Raw genomic sequence first — 12,903 nt, forward strand, 5'->3', positions numbered from 1 at the left:
AGCAAAATGTCCAAGGTTCTCCAATCACCATCAAATCGATAGATACTGGATTTAGGGAGAAGAAAAAGATGAAGGGGATTCTGCCTGGACCCATTTATCATTAATCACTAGAAGATTTCCTTTGCAAAAGTCCCAAATGGTGACATATGAAGGTCAAACTTAATTATACAAGCAATCATAAAGTATATCTCTCAAACTTTTGACCATGTTTGTCACTTAAATATATGTACATCAATCAGTCTCCTCCTATCTTTCATTCCCTTTCATACCTCCACTGTCTGGTCAGTGTGGGTGAGCTCTCAGTGTCTTCTGCCACATTTCCCCTCCAACATTTGAACAGTGTTTTCACTACTGACCCACCCTGCTGCTGCTTGCCTGGATGGCCTTGGCTGTTGGCCTTTGCTTTACATGTTCTGGGGCTCTGTTTTGAAGTGCATATATGTTTATAATGTTTATAACTTCCCTGTAATGGACTTTTTAAATTATAAAAATTTCCCTTTATTTGTAGTAATATTTTTTTGCTTTATAGTCTTTTTTCCTGATACTGGCATTGACAACATAGCCTTTTATAATTGCTGCTTCCATAATACATGTTTTTCTATCCTTTTTCTTTTAACTTGTAGGTAAATTCAAATCTAACATGTGTCTCTTGTAGACAGTATATGGTTGGATCTCCCTTTTTTTTTCCAATCTGACAATCTCTGATTCTTGATTGGATTGTCTAGTCCACTCACATTTGATGTTATTATTGATAAAGTTAGATTAATGCCTGCATTTTACCTTTTCTTTTCTATAGGTCTCAAATAATTTTGTTTCTTTATTCCTGCTTCAATGCTTTCTTTTTTTATTAAGCAAATATTTTCTAGTGTTGTTTTATTATTTTTAAAGTTATTTATTAGTGCTCTCTCTAGGCCTTTCCATAACATTTTAAATTATGAGAATCTCTTCCAGGTTTATATTAATTCCAGGGATACATTGAAATGTTTTTAATGGAGCTCTATACACTGTTCCACATTTTTGTGATAATATAGTTTTTTTTTTTAATTTACTTATTTTATTTTGGGGAGAGAGGGAGATAGAGAGAGAGAGAGAGAGCTAGCAGGGGAGGGAAGAGAGAGAGAGAGAGAGAGAGAGAGAGAGAGAGAGAGAGAGAGAGAGAATCCTAAGCAAGCTCCGCACCAGCAGTGCTGAGCCCAATGTGAGGCTCGAACCCAAGAACCATGAGATCATGACCCGAGCCAAAACCAAGAGTCAGACGCTTAACCGACTGAGTCACCCAGGCACCCCTGTTGTAATATTGTTATACATATTAAATTCATGCTTATTACAGACCCAACCATTTTTGTTATGAGAATTTATATAAGTAATGTTTGGATGTATGTCTACTAAAGAAGTTGAGAGAAGAGAAAAGAGCAAGTACATAATTATAGAGTTTGTTATTAAACCAAGGTAGTTCTATTCATTTCTTCCTGTGGGTTTGAATTACCATCTTGTGGCATTTCCTTAGTCAAATACAACTCTGCTCCCACCTACCTCCTTTGTGCTATTATTGTCAAATATATTTACACTTCAAAAATTAGATGCCCAACCAGCCAATTATATCCATATTAATTTATAAAACTGCTTTTTAAAATAGAGGATAGATGGGGCGCCTGGGTGGCGCAGTCGGTTAAGCGTCCGACTTCAGCCAGGTCACGATCTCGCGGTCCGTGAGTTCGAGCCCCGCGTCAGGCTCTGGGCTGATGGCTCAGAGCCTGGAGCCTGCTTCCGATTCTGTGTCTCCCTCTCTCTCTGCCCCTCCCCCGTTCATGCTCTGTCTCTCTCTGTCCCAAAAATAAATAAATGTTGAAAAAAAATTTTAAAAAAAATAAAACAGAGGATAGAGAAGAAAATTTATGCATTTTATACTTTATTTTATAATTGTAGAATTGCCTTTGCCAGTGTTCTTTGTTTTTTTTTTTAAATGCATATTTAATTTTACATCTAGGCTTGCTTGCTTTTAGTCTGAAGAAATTCTTTTACTATTCCTTGCAAATAAGTCTGCCAGCAATTGAATTCTCTCAGTGTTTGTTTATCTGGGAGTTTTTCTTCTGCTTTTGCTTTGAAAGACAATTTTGCAGGATAGAAGAGTTTTAGTTGACAGGGTGTTTTTCTTGTTTGTTTTGTTTTGTTTTCTTCGTTCAGCACTTCGAATATGTCATCCCGCTGTTTCTGGACTCCATTTTAATTTGTTTTCCTAATAAGACATCGCCTGTTAATCTTAATGGGTTTACCTTGTAAGTGATGAGTTAACATTTCTCTTGATGCTCTCAAGACTTTCTCTTTGACTTTGGCCCTCAGCATTTTTACTATGATGTGTCTGGACATGGATCTCTTCATATTTATACTACTTGGAATTGTTTGTTCTTCCTGGATGTGTAGATTAAGATACTTAGACACTTTTAGTCATTATTTCGTTGGATATTTTTTGCACTACCTCTTGTGGCCTCTCCTTTTGGTAATCTCATTACTTGTAGGTTGGTGCTTTTAAAGGTATCTCACGTGTTTCTGACACGATGTTCATTTTACTGCATTCTTTTTTTCTCTCTGATTTTAGGATTGCATAACTCTATTTTCAATTTTGCGTTATTTCTTCTGCCAACACCAATATATTATTGAGTCCCTGTAGTAAACTCTTTGGTTAATGAAATTTTTAACTCCAAACTATCCATCTGGTTCTTTTTATAATCTGTATCTCTTTATGGGTAGTCTCTGTTTAATGAGAAATGTCATCATAGTTTACTTCTTTAAGCATGATTTCCTTCAATTCTTAGAACATATTAATATTGGCTGGGTTGAAGACTTTTTCTGTTAAATCCAACATACCAGCCCTTTCACAGGCAGTTTCCATTGCTTGTTTTTGTTCCTGTAAATGAGCCACACGTTCCTGCTTCTTTGGATATCCCATCATTTTTTTCTTAATTGAGCAGTGAGGTTAATATATTTTAGCACTCTGGATGCAGGTTCCGTTTCCCCCCCCCCCCCCCGGGCTTGTTTTTGCTGCTATTTGCTTGTTTAATTACCTAGTGACTTGGCTAGACTCTTTTAGTTATGTCTGTTTACCCCAAAGTATGAAGTCTTTGTCGCAGCTCCTCAGTCCCTGCAGACTTGGGTGTACACAGGGCCACTCTGGAATGACAGGAATGTTCGCAGGGCTCTTTTTGTCTCCTTCTCTGATCCCTCTGCTAAGCTGTCTACCTCATTTGTTATTACACTCACCTGTTAGGCTCCACTAATCGCCAATTTCGTTGTTAATTGTTTTCAACAGTGCCCTGGTGCATGAATAGTGCCACAACCTGATCTGATTAAATTCAGGTGGGAATATTCTTTAGCAGCTTCTCTGAGGTTTGTTCAGACCCCAGGAGGCCTCTTCTTGGCTGTCTTTCTCCCTGGTTCTCCCTGGTGAACCTATAGCTGGCCTAAGGTTTTGCTTATTGTTCTTAATTTAGAGGAGCTATTATTTTCAAGAGCTCTCTTAGGCTTGAATTCTCCCACTCTGTTTCAGATAAAGTCTGTTCCTTTGGGGGAGAGCTTAGGAGCTCTCTTTCTTGTGGAATGCTTCTCCTTGGGAAAAAAATTTTGAGCCACTATTCTGGACTCTGGGTTGGGCAGTAGCCTCTGGTCTTCTAGGCTCACTGCTTATATTTGGAACCTGTGTCTTGTGATCAAACTGGGGCAAGAGCCATCAGGACTGCAGTATTCTCAGCCTGCTGTGGCCAGTGTAGCCCCTCAATCCTCTGAGTGGGGACTGGCTGGAGAAAAGAAGCCCCTGACCTCTTGGCCTCACTCACTAAGACTTTAGCCTCTTCAATTTGGAATTGGAGGATGAGAAATACTGGTGTCCTGCCCTTACTGGTAAGGTATGGGTAACCAATAATTGGGAGCTGAGGGGAGAAGGAGCCACATCTTCCTGGTGATACCTACCTGGAGTGGACTAACATCAAAAGGAGCTGGAGAGGTAGGTGGGAGGGAGCAGATCATGGTTCCAATGTCAGACTCTCTCTGTTCTCACCAGTTTAGTAGAGATTTTTTGAATAAATGTTTCTTCATTTGCTGTACATTCTTAGGACAATTTCCAGAGACATTTAATAGTTATTTTTAAAATAGCTGTGTGTGTGTGTGTGTGTGTGTGTGTGTGTGTGTTGTTTCTGTTTTTGTTTTTACCAAATTTGCTTGTTTCTCTAGGGACTGTGTCTGTGGAGTTTCTTCAGCTGTCCTCTAGTAGGTGGAACTCTGTTATCTTTTACCTTTGATGATGGTTTCTTTCATCATACAGATAGTCCAGCCTGAGTATTTTTACGTGTTCCACATTTGGTATTATTTAAAGAAGCCCATTCCTACCCAATATTATAAAAACAATCTGAAGTTTCCTTCTGATGCTCTTAAGGTTTGCTTTCTCAAGGTAAGCACATTTAGTCAACTGGGATGCTTTTGTATGTGTGTGAATGCTTTATTACAAGAATGTGTATACTATTCTAAATGGATATGGGGCACCTGGGTGGCTCAGTCAGTTAAGTGTCCGACTTCGGCTCAGGTCATGATCTCACGGTTCAGTTCATGAGTTCGAGCCCCGTGTCAGGCTCTGTGCTGACAGCTCGGAGCCTGGAGCCTGCTTCGGATTCTGTGTCTCCCTCTCTCTGACCCTCCCCTGTTCATGCTCTGTCTCAAAAATAAATAAGTGTTAAAAAATTTAAAAAATATATTAAAAAGTAAATAAATGCATAGCCACAACTGTCTCCATTGCGACTTCTCTCCATAGACTTGAAATGACAGCTTATCGTAAATTAAGTTCTCATATATGCGTGGAAGATTCTGTTACATTGATCGATTTTGTCTATTTCTGCATCAGAATCGCACTGTTTTAATGACTGGCATCCATTTTCTAAACTGAGGTGAATTCTTGTCAGGTTTTGGCATCAGAGTTATGCTAAACTAGAAAAATAATTTAGGTGGCCTTCACTTTTTTTGTGTTTTTTTTTTTAGTGCAATGAAACAACATATATAATGTGCTAGTTATCTGCATAATGATCAGCTGTACTATAATCATCTGCAGTATTATCGATTATAGTTTCGTTTTAGGAGTCTTTTTACTAGTTTCAGTCTCTATTAATTATTGCTGTATTCATGTTTCTTTTCCTTAGGCCAATTGTAATAATTATGTTATTAGAATTCACTGGAATCAATTTGTGCAAACATTCTTAAAGTTTTTAAAATGCCTTCAAAACCTCCTAATTCCTGGTACTGTTCTCTGTTCTTACTTTTAATCACATCTGGCAAATGTGTCTCTATTTGGTTGTCTTTACAAAGAACCAGATATCGGTTGGATGGGTTACTATTTTACGTTTAGTTCTTACTTGACAAATGTCTGTTTTATGTTTATTAATACTCTTCTCTTTGTAGTTATTTTGTGGGTGTCTTTCTAGCTTCTCAAGTTGAGTAATTTTTTTCCATGAATATTCAGTTTTTTTCCCCTGTAGTAAATGTGTTTAAGGCTACAAACTTTGAGTACTCTTGGCATTAATGCACAAGATTTGTTGGTTGTGTTTTACTATGATTTAGTTATTTTTATACTTAAAAAAATGGAGTGTAGTTGACCCACAATGTTACATTAGTTTCAGGTGTACAACATAGCGATTCAACAAGTTTAAACATCATACTGTGCTCATCACAAGTGTAGCCACCATCTGTCACCATACATTTGCCAGAGGAAAAAAAAAATCAAAACTGGTGAAAGTTACACATATAAAATATCACTTAAAGCCTCTAGAAATTGTTCAAGGAGTATATAGCAAATGGAGAAACATTAATTCATGCAAATCTACTAAATATCAATGAGAACAATGAGAGACTGTGGCATCTGAGCCACAATTTACTCTTCTGCTCTTCTCCCTCCTGGCTCAGTATGATGGAAACTCTGGCTAGCTATAGCCAAGAAGCTGGAGCGCCTTCTCCTGCCCTCCCACTTTGGAGCTACTATGTCTCCAGGGGAGAGGCAGGCTGCCAGACTCTCTTCCCCTCATTCTCAGTGCCGCATTTCAGAAATTCTATTTCACTCAAGTGCAGGTGGGAGAACTGCTGCTCCCTTACCTCACCTGGCCCCCATTCATAGGACAAAGAAATACTCCAGGTGTGACAAGCTGAGAATACGGGGCCCTAATCACCCTTGCCCCAGCTCGCTTATAAGATAGAATTTCCACACCAGGGGAGTAAAGCTGGCTAGATTGAGAGCTACCAGCCTGACCTAGAGTGCTGTTTGTAGAGCAGGGGTATCACCCTGAGGGAAGAGAGCCACTGTCCTCACTACAAGTTCTGGAGCAGCAGGAGTGCTGCCCAAGGGGAGAGGCTATAACTAAAGCGAACTCTGTAGCTCTTTCTAAGGGAGACTGTCTTAATGCGACTGAATTTATTTGGAACAGCATGGGGAAGTTCAGGCCTAAGGGTACGGTTGACAAGAATGGAGATCTCAGTAGTCTTTAGGAGGGGTCTGGTAGCTCTGTGAGGGGACCAAGCCAAACGGTAGGCCATTTGGAAGTTTAACAGAAGGAGGGAAAGAGATCCCTAAGAAGAAACCTCCTAGAGTTGGAGCGGGCATCAAAGAGTGACCTGAAAGACTCTCCCCTGCAAAGGGTCCCAAAGTTAATAGGATCTGACTGTGGATCCATTTATTGCCCAGGGCATTGTTGATAAGAAGAAAGCAAGCAGCTGAAAATTAATGGAGGCTAACGGATATGAAACCACTAGAGTCAGTCTATCCCGAAGTTTAACAAAACTACCAGGAAAAGAGACCATGAAAAACATCCTGGCCCAAACAACAGTTACCCATGGGGAGAGGGGAGTCAGGGGGACCGTGTGCACGCCCAAGGCTGTGCCCTTTTGGTGGTGGTGACATCAGAAGCTGCACATTGCAGCGAAATAGACTTCACTGATCTTGTCCAGCCACATGACTAAACAAATAGGCAAACAACAACCCAGGGAGATCAATACCAGACTTGCTACAATATACTACCTAAACTCCCCAGTTTTCAACAAAAATCATGAGGTCTAGAAAGAAATAGGAAGGTGTGACCTATGCACAGTGTAAAAAAATCAGGCAACACAAACTGCCTGTGAGAGCACCCAGAATTGGATATAGCAGAAAAAGACATCAAAGCACCTATTATACCTGTGTTCAAATAACTAAAGGAAACTACGTTTAAAGAAAGGAAGGTATGATGACAAGGTCTCAAAACAGAGACGATCTGGAAAGAAAAATTATAAACTGAAGCCAATGGAACTTCTGGATATGAAAAGTAAATAACTGAAATGAAAAACTTCACAAGAGAGCCTCAAGAATAAATTTGTTTTGGCAGAAGAAAAGAGAACTTCAAGAGAGATCTGGTAGAGATGAGGCAATCCTAAAATCAGAGAGAAAACAAGTATAAAGACAAATTAATAGAGGCTTAGAGAAATGTGCATTAAGCAAGACGCTCATTCTATCAGCGCCTGGCGCCTCTACCTGCTGCACATTCTCTCATCCAGCCCCCTGCCTTCACATCTGTATCAGCCTCTCCCCTCTCACACTTCTCTCTCTCTCTCTCTCTCTCTCTCCACTCGCAAAAATAACCATAAAAAATAACATACCAACCAAATGAAAAAATATACACAATAAAATAAATGAAAACAATAAAAAAACAATAAAAATAAAAAATAAAGGTATATGTATATATAAAAATAAAGCGTGACAAAAAAGGAATTGGAAAAATAGGAAAAATAATGAAAAATAATAATAAAAGTAAAACAGACCTTAGATCCTATCAGTAGATTTGGTAGCAAGCAAGTTGTGCTGGTCTTCTGGGAGAGGTGCCTGCTGCACTGATTCTCAGGCTGAAGCATTGCAGTGGAAATGCACCTCCAGGGTGCAGGGGGGAGGGGGGGCGGAGCTTGGTGTAAATGACACTGGCCTCCACTAGTGGCGCTATTATGCTCCCTGAGGGCTTTCCGCTCGGAAGGGTGGAATACGTTTGGCGGCGCCCCGCTTTACAGCCCTGGAGCTGAAAGTTTGCGCCCCCCACTCTTCAGGGAAACCTCACAAAAGCGCAATTACTCACCCCTCTTTTGCGTCCCGGTTTTGGACTGAACCCCGTGCTTCAATCCTGCCTGTGTCCAAGCTTTTTTTTCTTTTCTTTTTTTTTCTTTTTCTTCCTTTTTCTTTTTCTTTTTCTCTCCTTTTCTTTTCTTTCTCTTTTCTTTTTTCTTTTTCTTTTCTTTTCTTCTCTTCCTCTCAGGCACGCAACAGAGTTTCAAAACTCCAAGTTTTAGGGACTGCCATGGTGCTAACCCACACTGCTTCCTCCGGGGGAGGGGTCTCGCCTCCCTTTTGCCCGCCCATGCGGAGAAATGCAGTGGCGCCACTGCGCAGCTGTTCACAGAGTTTATGTCAAAACAGAGCAGAAAGCCGGCACCCCTGCATGCTCGCTGCCTCAACTAGAGGAAGTCCCCTCTCTTAAACCTGGAAACAGCATAGCATGTTGGCACATCCAGGTCCAGTCTTTTTTGTGACCCAAGGTTTCCTCAGACCACGCTGTCAATCCTGGGATTTTGCGCAGCTACACCACTTGAGCACCTTTAAGCCAGGCACTTCCCCCATGGTAGTGGACTGGTAAAAGTTCAGATTTTGCACTCCGATACTTATACTACTTTGAGGAAGCCTGCAAAAGCAGGCTCCGTCCCGTGGCTGTACCCAGGGCAGTATCTCCCCAGTAAACTCTCCGCACCTCTACCTTCCAGACGGTGGTTCCTTTTCTACTTGTAGTCTTGCAGTTTTTGTTCTCTTCAGATCTCTGATCGATTTCTTCCGTGTTCGGAAAGGTTTGAGAACTATCTAGCTGTGTTCAGGGGACAACACAAGCTTAGGGTCTCTCTACTCCTCTACCATCTTATCTTCTCCCCTCCCTCTCTCAGCTTTTAAAAATACATTTCTTTGTTGTTTGTTTGTTTGTTTAAGTCTATTGAAATATATTTCACGTATAACATTATGTAAGTTTAAGGTGTACTACGTGTGGATCTCACACATTTACTTATAGCAATATGATTGCCATTGTAGTGTTAGCTAATGTCTCCATCATGTCACATAATCTCTCAGTTTTTTTTAAAAGATCTAAAATTATATAAGTAATAAGTATACATGGGCACAAAGGCACTCCCCAGTGACTGTTCCCTCTGACTCAGCAGAGTGAGTAGGCACAAACACCCAGCTCTCAGTTTTTCCATGATAAAGGCTGGATGTGTGTACCTAATGCCCTGACTTTCTCAGCTGCATCCTGAAGGTCAAGTCTTCCAATTAGCCTGCATTAGGCATCTGAGGAGACCAAAAAAAAAAAAAACAAAAAAAAAGTTAGACCTAATAAATTCAGTAAAGCTGTAGAGTACAAAATCAATATAGAAAACATCAGTTACGTATCTATACACTAACAAGGAACTATCTGAGATAGCAATTAGAGAAATTAACAAAACAATCCCCTTTACAATATCATCAAAAGCAATACAATGGCTAGGAATAAATGTAACCAAGGAGGTGAGAGATCTGTATACTGAAAAGCATAAAACATTGATGAAAAAATTGTGAAGAACACATAAATGAGTGAGAAGATGTGTTTGTTTCTTTGTGTGGTCCTGGTGAATTTGTGACTGCCAAATAAAAATCCCAACCTCTACTCTTGACCTGTTAAATAGAAGTTCTGCTGATGGGCCCAGTAAACTGTTTTTACAGGTTCCACATGACTCTTAATGCAGCCAGTCCAAGGGCTTGCATTTGAGAACCACTGGAGTTTTTTCTCTTTTTGTGCCAGTCTGTATCTTGTCTCTGGCTTATATTATAGGACTTAAAACACTGGATTATATTTGTTTACTACTTTACATTTCCAGTACTATTATAAAAAGCCTTTTAGACACCCAAACATTCTTTCATGGTCTCTGTCTTTCCTTTGTTCGTCCTCTTTGAATATTTCCCTCTTCTTCCTATCTTGTTTCTGCTTACCCATTAGCTGGGGACTGATCTCTGGCACTACTTTGTTCCCAGCCTAAGCAACTATGTATTTTCTTTCTCCCTGAGCAGGATTTCCCACTTCTAAACCTAAGTTGATCTGTCTGCAAGGAACAAGGAAATGCCAGGGCTTCCAGAATTAAGGGAAATCCAGGATAAGAAAGACTAAAACACTTGACCAAGTGAGTGAAGAAATTATGAAATAGTACGTTTTCCAGAGTATGTTTTGGTGTGGATTCCTTTTTATTAACGCTGGTGCTTACCTGGTGGGCTCTTTTTATACAAAAGCTGAAATATTTCTTCAGTTTTGGAAATATTGCTTATATCATAAATGTCTCCCTCTTCATTGTTTCTCTCCTGTTCCTCTGAACCACCCTTAAAATTTCTTGTTTTCTATATGTCTCATTTTAGTTTTCTTCTTCACTTGTATGTTGTGCGAATCGTCAGTCCAACATCATGACTTCAGCTATTTCCCGACTGCTATCCATTCCATCTCCTGAGGCTTTTTTCTCTGGAGAGAAAAAACAAAAACAAAAACAAAAACAAAAACAAAAACAAAAGGAGGATGGATGATTTAATTGGAGAAGAGAGAGAGAGATGAACAAAGGTTATTTAGGGAACACCAATTGCTGTGTCAAATGCTATCACCAAGGCTTGGAATGTCAAGGAAAGGCATAGGAAGGTGGCAGGTGCTATATCAAGAAATGGCTTAAAGCTTAAAGGAATGTGGTATTGTAAGTGGGTCTTAGGGATGAGTTAGGATATTATGCAGATGGAAGTGAGAGAGGAAGGGCCATGGCACATTACAGGCAACAGCATAAGCTGTGGCCCTGTGACAAAACAGTGGGGCATGGGGGTGTGAGAAGGCTGAGCCAGGGGGATATGTGCGGTGTTAACTAGGTCTGTGACTGGGAGAACTGTTCCCAGGTCAAGTCATAGCTCGGGCCAAGTAGGAATTTGGGGGCTGATACTTCAAAGATGCTACCAAACTGAAGGGATTTTCTTGGAATATATTAGTCAAAAATCTCCATTTATCTTCCATTTCCTTTCTTTTTCAGAGCCTTTTTGTGTTTGGGCTTCCTTCCTTGTGAGGCAGGCATGAAAAGCATATTCTGGGATGGAAGTGAGTTTTATGTCACTGTGACACACAATTCAGTATTTTTTTAGTTAACAAACTTTTTTAGAAGTGTTTAAATTTACAGAAATGTTGAGCAGCGTACAAGAGTGTCCCTATTATAGTCCACCATCCCAGTTTCCCCTGTTATTAAGATCTTGCATTAGTGTGATACATTTGTTACAATTAATAAACAAATACTAACACATTATTGTTATCTAAGTCCATAGTTTACACGACAGTCAGCCTCTATGCTGTACAGTTCAATGGGTTTTGAAAATGCATCAAGTCATGTGTCCACCATTACAGTATCAAACAGAATAGTCTCATTACTTGAAAACTCCCCTGTGCTTCACCCATTCATCCCTCAGCTACCAACTACCACTACATTGAACCACTGATAGTCTGATGATAGTTTTGCCTGTTCTAGAATATCATATAGGTGGAATCAGGCAGTCGTAGCCTTTACAGACTGGCTTCTTTTGTTCACCAAAATGCATGAAATTTTTTTTCATGTCTTCTCATGGCTTGATAGCTCATTACTTTTTATCACTGAATGATGTTCCATTGTATGGGTGTAGCACACTTTGTTTATCCATTCATCTATCAAAGGGCATCTTAATTGCTTACCAGTTTTGACCATTAGAAAGCTGCACATTTGTGCACAGGTTTTTGTGGCTGACATAAGTTTTCAATCAGTTTGGCATACATATCCCTAGGAATGTGATTTCTGTATCGTATGATAAAACTATGTTTAAATTTGTTAGGAACTGCCAAAATGTCTTCCAGAATGGCTGTGCCATTTTTCATTTCCTCCAGCAATGAATCAGAGTTCCTGTTGTTCCGCATCTCTATCAGAATTTAGTATATCAGTTTTTTTTCTTTTAATTATAGCCACTCTAGTCGATGTACAGGGGTATATCATTGTGGTTTTTAAATTTCATTTGCCTTATGACATAGATGCTATTGCATATTTATTTACCGTATCTATATTTCCTTTGGTGAGGTCTATTTTCAGAGCTTTTCCCCATTTTTAAATTGCATTCTTCGTTTTCTTAATGTTTATTTTGAAAATGTCTTTGTTGTATTTGAAGATAAGTCCTTTGTCAGATATATTTTGTAAACGTTGTTTACCACTCTGTGGTTTGTCCTTACATTGTCTTAACAGGGTCCTTCACAAAACCAAAGTTTTGCATTTTACTAAAGCCCAACTTCTCGATTTGTTCATTTCATGGTGTTGTCTCTAAAGAGTCATCACACAACCCAAGGTTATCTAGATTTTCTCCCGTGTTATCATTTACTAAGTTTTCAAGTTTTGTTTTGCATTTAGGTTTATGATCCACTTTCGGGTTAATTTTGTGAAAGATGTAAGGTCTGTCTAGATCTTATTTTTTAATATGGGCATCCAATTACTAAAGCATTATTTGTTGAAGCCTATTCTTTTTCCATAGAATCGTCTTTGCTCCTTTGTTGACAGTTGACTATATATGGATGGGTCCATGTCTGGGGTCTTTATTCCGTTCCATTGATCAGTTTGTCTCTTCTTTTGCTGAAAACCATGGTCTTGATTGGTGTAGCTTTATAGTAAATCCTGACAAGATCTAGGTCATGTGTCAGACCTCGAGCTTTGTTCTTTTTATTATTATGGTGGCTATTATGGATCTTTTACCTTTCATTATAAACTTTAGAATCAGTTTTTGATATCCATAAAATAATTTTCTGGATTTTG

Source organism: Acinonyx jubatus, chromosome X (assembly GCF_027475565.1).
Source record: "Acinonyx jubatus isolate Ajub_Pintada_27869175 chromosome X, VMU_Ajub_asm_v1.0, whole genome shotgun sequence".
NCBI lineage: Eukaryota > Metazoa > Chordata > Mammalia > Carnivora > Felidae > Acinonyx > Acinonyx jubatus.